Raw genomic sequence first — 8,318 nt, 5'->3', positions numbered from 1 at the left:
TCGATGATGGACGTGCCTGAACTCTCCTCTTTCTGTATGTTCTTTGATGGAGAACAAGGTACCTTATTCCTGGTCTTATGCTTCTTTATTTAATTTTGAGTCTACTGAGTAATTTAAGTAAATGAGAGTTTGGAAGGCAAGCGAGTATTCATGCACATCTCTGGTATTGGATTAAGCCAGAGAAATGAGCTTATTCTATTTTTGATTTCTAAATCTTTTTCATTATTAAATAGAACACATGTTTGATCACCTATAAGCATTTATATTGTTTTGTGCAGCAACTCAGTTGGGAAAAGAATGGAATTGTGCTTAAAGAAGCATGGCTTTTCTTGCAAACTGATTGCTGCGGTATGCATGCCATGATAAATGCGGTTTATGAAAATGTTTTGAACTCTGAGTGGTCTATATCAAACTGCGTGTGATCCGATGCATCTCATATTATTGTCAGGCCGAGTGTTACATGATAGTCTCCAAAACTACAAACGCTGGGATCCAGATATTACTGACAAGATTTGGGATTTCCTTCAACTTTTGTCAATTGATGTTGAGCCTTCTAAGGTACAGTGTCCAATCCTTTGCTATTATTATATTATTAAACTAATGACCTAACCTATTCTTTAACTTCAAATGATTTTAATAGTTGCTTAGGTATAATAAGGTGTTTACTTTGGTTCCTTCAATGTTATCTCTATTTTAATGCAAGGCTAGTAATCCCGTAGACGTATAATTTCACGGCACTTCAAATTTTTCTGGAAAGCTGTGTGTCAATTTTTTTTATATTTTGTTTCAGATGTAATACTTTTGTGAAAATTTTTCAATTGAACTGATTTTTTTTAACTTGTCTGTCTGAGCTTTCTGATATGAGTGCGCAATTATTTTACTTCAGGCAATAGAAGTACTGAATGGCCGTCTGCATTATGACTTCATCCCGACAGGGTATAGATATGGTGGGTTCTGTTCAAAATTTGGGATCACTGAGGTGGGTTATAGCATAATTTTCTTCCATTTTTTGTTATTATGTTATTGTTTATTTTAGGTAGCTGCCATCTAACTCGTAGACCTATGTTTTATGAGTCTGTAGATTGATATGTAACATTAAAATCTTTGAAGTTATGGGAGAAAATGGCAAGTGCTCACTTAAGGCTTCTCTAATTTTGACCGTGTACAGGAGCAATTTGCTGAAGTGGTGTGGCCACGTATTGAGCGCGGCTTATGATGGGATCCCTCCTTAATTGGAGGAGATAAAGAAAGTGGAAGACAAGGCATGCAGGAGACATGCAGGAGACAAGGGAAAAGAAGAAAAGGAAAAAGCATGCAAGGGAAAAGAAGAAAAGGAGAAAGCATGCAACCGGCTTTGAAGAGAGAGCTGGAGAGAGAGTGTGATTCCTTTTTTCCCCTTTTCTTATTAAAGGAACTGAAGAGAGAGAGAGCTGCAGAGCTTTGCTTTCTTTGTATATAATCCCCACATCGGCAACAAACAAACGTGACAGGGGGATTTATTTCCCAACAGTGGTATCAGAGCCGATGGTTTGGCTGGGATAAGTCATGCATCCATGGTGTAGTCAGGCAAATGGTCAAGGTGGCAGCCCGAAGGTGCAATAGGTGGAGTCAGCTCAGAAAAGTTCTTAGCAAGAAGAGCGGGTCGGAGACTCAAAGAAATCCTCATCGATGGTGTATCGATAGGTGGAGTGATTCGTGAGCTAAGGGGAGCAAGGTGGACTCGGGAAAATCCTATTCAAAAGTGGAGCTGCAAGGGATCATAATATGACTCAAGGGGATGATGGCTGGTGAGGTTGTTTGTCATGGCAAGTTCTAGCACCTCATCATTCAAGGTGGAGTCAGTTAAATGGTTAAGGTGTTAACTCAAAAGTGCATTAGGTGGAGCCAGCTCGAGGAAAATTCCTAGCAACGTGGAGCGGGTCAAAAACTCAAGAAAGTCCTAATCAAAGGCAGTTGATAGGTGGAGTGACTCGGAGGCTAGGTGGTGCGAGCCAGACTCAAAAATCCTAATTAAAGGTGGAGTTGCAAGAGACCAAGATATGACTCAAGGGAATGATGGTTGGTGAGAGTGTATATCTCACTAAAGTGGTTCGTGGTGTCAGCGATCGTGCTTGTTCGTCGTTCGTGGTTTTCGTTCGCCGAAGGTTTGCATGTTGATCGTGATTGCTCATCATGACTTCAGGTATTGCCTCATAGTTTGAGGTGGAGTAGTTTGATGGAAAGGGAAATTTCACTCTATGGCAAAGGAGAGTGAAAGACATCCTAGTTCAACAGGGCTTAGTAAAGTGTTGAAGGGGAAGGATGTGAAACCGGAGAAGACAACGGAAAATGCAAGGAAAACTGTCGGGGATTTAGTGATCATAGCAGGTCTAAATCCATAGGCAGGGATGCTACAAGCGTCGTGGCTAGGGTCATATGAAGCGAAAGGCTTGGATGGCATTGCTGTAGCAGAAACCGATTTTCATATGGAGATGCTCTCACAATCTCCATAGGTGACACATGTTCTTTGACTGGATATTAGATTTGGGATTGGCGTACTTTGGGTGGTGTGACGGTGTCCCAAAGTTACAGAGAAATTTAATATCCTTGAGCCAGTTAGACTCCAAAGGCTGCAGAGTTTCGTCAGCAGGAGGAGTTATGAAAATCACACATGGCGGTACGGTCCTTATACAGGGAGAACAGTGTGGTAGGTATCATCTGGTATGTTAGACCTTGATGGATAATGGGAAACAGGAGTGCGCATAGGCGAGTCTCGTTTGCGGGTACAGCAGAGACGTTGTTGACAAGTTTCCGAGTTCAGATGATGGTGAGAAGGTAAATCCTGCTAGGGAAGAGGTTGAGTCGAGGTTCCTCTTCAGAGTCAACAGGTGATCGTTGTCTCAGGGTAGTTACACATGGTATTGGCCGATTGAATCAGGGTGAGCTAGGACCAAATGCAATTGACTCTGATTATGTGTAATTGCGCAACTAGAAGGCCAATGGAATGCTTGTGGGTATAACAAGCTGTGTCTCAGATTGAGATGACTTCAAAGATTGAAGTAGTGTTGCGGAGCTCTCCATTTAAGTCGGGAGGTGGAGATTGATGGGATCCCTCCTTAATTGGAGGAGATAAAGAAAGTGGAAGACAAGGCATGCAGGAGACATGCAGGAGACAAGGGAAAAGAAGAAAAGGAAAAAGCATGCAAGGGAAAAGAAGAAAAGGAGAAAGCATGCAACCGGCTTTGAAAGAGAGAGCTGGAGAGAGAGTGTGATTCCTTTTTTCCCCTTTTCTTATTAAAGGAACTGAAGAGAGAGAGAGCTGCAGAGCTTTGCTTTCTTTGTATATAATCCCCACATCGGCAACAAACAAACGTGACAGGGGGATTTATTTCCCAACAGCTTAGAGGTGCGCGTAAACTTGATTAATTAAAGTTTGTTTTACTGATCTTCCCACTCAGAATGAAGTAAAGAACCAAAAGATCACATTGTTTATTCTCTCTATAACAATTTCTTACCGGCATGCAGGAAATTTCAACTCAACAGAAGTGCGAGTTCATTGTTAGTGTAAAAAATACTGTTCCCTGGTTATTCTGAAGGTTTACATTTCTTTTTTCTGGTATTCTTAGCTAATAAATTGAGAACTATTAATTGAATGATTTTAATTTGTGTGCAACGTAGCCAAACGTTATTACTGTCTTGGGACCTAGAGAACTAGGGGTGTTCATCAGAAGGTTTGTGGAACAGTGTTTTCGTTTGAGACCTCGTCCAACTTGTGTCATGCGGGCTAGGATAATAGGCAGGTTCGTGCCACCTTTTGGTCGTGAGGCTCGTGCACTTTTCCGTGGCGAGGATGTGGTTGAGGGCTAGAGATGGACTGAAGAAGCTTTTGAGGCTTTGTAATTTCACTGTTAAGTACGGGTGTGTTTGATGGCGTTTGAATTTGTGAATTTTTATTTATGTGTTTAGAGTTTAGACTGCTGATAATACCAAATTCTAAATGTGGTGATAGGGCCCACTACTTTATAGCTACACCTTTATCTTGGATGGCAGTTAAAAACTTCAAATGAATACATGAAGTTTGTGAACAATTGGAGATGGGGATCGGATGAATACATAATCACTATTATGCATTTATGCCTAAATCCGCCCTAACAGAAGAGTATATTTTCTTTCTCATAAATTGATGTCATTCTTATCCACTTAAGTAGAAGCATTGTGTGCCCCTAGCATTGAGCACCGGGAGTAAGTTTCAATACCGAGTGAAGTAATTGTTATCCTTTAAGCAACAACGTGAAATAAATATTGTAAGCAACAACGTGAAATAAGTATTGTCGTCTTGTATCCACTGCCCTGACAAAAACTGTCCTAAAGCTTCTACTATATGGAACACGATTGGTATGCCTGTCGCTATGACTAGAGCCTTTAGACTGGATTGGGATGATTGGATTGTAGCTAATTTGTTACAGAAGAATTGTACCTTCCATCGTTTCCAATGGTCTCAACTCTTCATTTAAATCTGCTGGTTTATTTGGAAATGGCGTAATAGAAGCATTTTTGATACTAATTTTCAAAAACCCCACAATTCTGCTTCTATAATAATCCATTACATTAGTGAATGGATTAATGGTAACAAGAAACCGAGAGGCAATTTTGTTATAGCATTCCTAAGCTGGTTGAAACCCTCGCGATCATATCAAATTGAATGTTGATAGTTCTAGAACCCATAGTGGTTTGATTGGTGCTGGAGGAGTTATAAGAGATAGTGCTGGAAACTGGACCTATGGTTTTATGAGAAATCTGGGCAATGGTGAAGTGCTTCAGGCTGAGGCATGGGGTTTAATGATTGGTTTATCATTGCCAGGGAATTGGGTATTACACATATTGAAGTTGAAACAGACTCAGCTATTCTTATACAGCTTATGATGCATTGTGATATTGATCTCCATCCTTTAGGAACCTTGTTAATTAGCTAACTGTCAAACTATGCTTCATTTGAATTTCATTCCATATATCACATTAATCGGGAGCCAAATATGGTAGCTGATGGCTTAGCTAAAAGAAGTACTGATCAAGAGCTAAGACTATGCAGGTGTCCTTAAGCTCCTTCCTTCATTTTTCAAGCCATGCTTGATGACATTGATGACATTGCTAGGCCAAGAGTGTTCACTTCAGCTGAGGCTATTTAGCTGTTAGTTATCTTTTTTCCTGGTCTTGCACTCTTCATCACAAGGAGAGGGCCTTGTAGGCATGTTCATTTACAATTTAAAGAAATATAGATAACGTGTTGGCCGAAAATATATATATATATATATATATACAGATCCTATCCAGAGCGGAGCTCCGCTTTGAAAATTAACGTGTGAAGTTCGAGTTTTGGGTCACTTTTCGGTCGCACATCCACATCTCGACCGTTCAGTTTTTAGTTACTAGTGTATAGATCGTCTCTGCAAATTTTCAGCCAAAATGATGATCGTTAAAGCAATGATAATTGCCTTAAAGCTAGTATGGTTCAGGTTGACAGATTCAGTCCGTCCATTGGTTTAAGCGAGTTAGATACCTTAACGATCATCAATTTGGTTGAAAATTTGCAGAGACGATCTATACACTAGTACCTAAAAACTTAACGGTCGAGATGTGGATGTGCGACCGAAAAGTGACCCAAAACTCGAACTTCACACGTTAATTTCAAAGCGGAGCTCCGCTCTGGATAGGATCTGTATATATATATATATATATATATATATATATATAATGATAGGTTTATTGTGAGGGGCCTATTATGTGTCCATAATGAATATATGTATGCATAGGGTTAGAGGGCAAAGAAAATCAGGAAAATGGACCAATCACTGTGTCATTGAGGCCCTATGGACTAATCAAGTTTCTTCAGATCATGATAGTTCACATGTTTTCCCGGACCTATCAAGTGTTTGAGACCAGTTAATAGTATAATGGTGTTCAATTGGTCAGTTACTGATAAAAGAAATTTCTGCTCAATAACACTTGGATGCAAATCCGAAGATGGAAAACAAAACAACTCAAATTAATAATATAATTGTCTCCTCCGTTGGATTTACATCCAAGGGTGGTTGAACATTATTGAACATTAAATTTTGTCAATGTATTTTCTTTATTTGCGCTTCATATGTTGGGCCCAAACTGTTAGTTATGTATGTTTGTATGTAGATATCCCTTGTGGGATAGGCATTTTAGGGGCCCATTATACCATGATACTCTTTTAAAATTCAAAAGAAAAAAAAAAAAAAAGGTTAGGAACGGGACAGTACGGAAATATTGGGCAAAGAAAATCAGGAAAATTGATCAATCACTGTCTTACTCTATTCACTCACTTCACTCCGCCTCCTTTTTATCACTCTCATCAAAACCCTAGTGGGTTCCTTGCTTGCAAAGAAGGTCGCTTATTCTCTCTTTGAGGCTCTGTCCATGGCGTTCCGGAAACCCATACAAATTGTTTAACCAGGGTGAGTGAGTCACCGAATTGATGTATGAAGAAAAAGTTTAGCTAGGTACCACATTGATCATCTTTGATTGTTAGACACTGAAGTGTTGGGTTGGCTATGTTCTAGGCGTCAGTTATGAAATTAACAAAAAGAGTTCCCATCTTATGCCTTGGTACACAGACCACAAAACACTAGCTGTAATTCTTTCTAGGTGTGTATGTTCTATGTCTACTTTTCAGTAAATTATGGCAAAAAAAAAAAAAATCACTAAAAGAGAATATGATCTCTCTTGTTGTCTTGTGCAGCAACAAAGTTGGAAGAAGTTTGGTTGATGGTGAAGTCGTCTTTATAATAGTATGGCATTTATGCTTTCGGAATCTGGTGTACCATTGTAATTGTTGTTTATCATGGCGTTCCGGAAACCCTTACAAATTGTTTAACCAGGGTGAGTGAGTCACCGAATCACTTTGATTTTGCATTTTGACGGTTATATAACTCGTGTATATATGAATTATATTATTTATCTCGTTTACAGGAGAGATGCTCGTCGATTCAAGACCCCTGGTCGGAATGTTGAGTTAGTCCAGCGTCAATCCAAGACATTCAGAGACCCTAGCCGGAATGCCGAGCCAGTCCACCGTCGAGTCAAGAGATTTAGAGACCCTGGCTTGAAGCGCACCCAGCAACAACCCCAAAAGCGGAGAGTAAGGAAGAAGCCTGATAGAAATTTATCCATGGTAATTTTTATTTTTTTTCCGTTTAACTATAAAGTTTTGTGGATATCTTTTTTTTCTTTAACGGTAAAGTTTTGATAAAGGTTTTGAATTTTGTTCAACGTTTAGGAGACAGAACTGTGTGCCGACATCTCTAATCATGTGCAGTCACAATGATCCTAGTTCATGGTCCACAAGGACATCCTTTGCCCAAGAAATTCACATATATAAATGAGATGCGATATGAGCCAGGTATTGAAAGGCCAAACACTATTAGTTGTTCTTGCACAGTAGGCTGTGGCGACCAATGTCCTTGTTTCCAGTTGAATGGAACCCTACCGTACAACTTGGAAGGTGATTATTGCAGGTGAGAAAAGTTATCAAATAAATATTGTGTGTGGTGTTTGATTCTTTTTTATGAATAGATCCAATTCCAACTTCAAATATGAAATTCAAAGGGATCAAATAGAAAATGATACCATTGAGTTACTAGGATGTATATTCTGAAAGTTGTGTTTTTTGCAAACTAAATCTTGACAGAGATATGATATTTGAGTGCAAAGATTGTAAATTGAGATGGCGACTGCATACTCCGCACTTCTCAGCAGGCCTGGGTTGATCTTGAACTATTTTATACGGGCAAAACCAAGGGTTGGGGGGTGAGATCATTGAATTTCATACCTAAAGGGGCACGTGTTTGTGAGTACTTGGGATATATGAGAACCATCAAAGATTCAGATGAGCCGACCTACTATGGGTTTGACATTTCATGCCTGAAGCAACTTTGATGTGCTCAGATTGAGTGCTAAAAAATAACCATGTTGACAATTGTTAGTATAAAGAAAATAGGGATCGTTCTATCCGGAGATTGAGGGTGCTCTGTCAATTAAACGTCAAAGAAGGAATTATTATTCACAAGTATAGGGTACTCACGAAAACATGAATCAAAGAGATGAGATTGACAGATAAGATGTAAGATGTAGTCATCAACCTTTAACACGAAAACATAATATCAAATTAATTGCAAATCACGAATCAAAACATGTACTTGGGAGAAATCAAACAAGAACAGAGAGGAACGCCTACAAAGTTTTTTTTTACTTTCCTTAGTTAAATTAACTAGATGAACGCACAGTAGTTTACTAGTAAGTGATCTAAGAGCCAT

At 39.3% G+C, this 8,318-nt stretch overlaps 1 long non-coding RNA gene across 2 annotated transcripts; it reads left to right on the top strand.

Annotated features, from left to right (window-relative positions):
* Nucleotides 1-426: 426 nt before the first annotated feature.
* LOC133707326 (uncharacterized) lies at nucleotides 427-3,652 on the top strand. Of its 2 annotated transcripts, XR_009845056.1 has the most exons (4): nucleotides 427-558; nucleotides 887-979; nucleotides 1,169-3,385; nucleotides 3,505-3,652. It is a non-coding gene; the product is annotated as an uncharacterized LOC133707326 (long non-coding RNA). The 2 variants fall into 2 exon arrangements; XR_009845055.1 differs by having other exon boundaries at nucleotides 1,169-3,652.
* The last annotated feature ends 4,666 nt before the right edge of the window (nucleotides 3,653-8,318 follow it).

The sequence above is a fragment of the Rosa rugosa genome, chromosome 4, assembly GCF_958449725.1.
Source record: "Rosa rugosa chromosome 4, drRosRugo1.1, whole genome shotgun sequence".
Classification (NCBI taxonomy): Eukaryota; Viridiplantae; Streptophyta; class Magnoliopsida; order Rosales; family Rosaceae; genus Rosa; species Rosa rugosa.
This window is presented reverse-complemented; position numbering and strand designations above follow the sequence as displayed.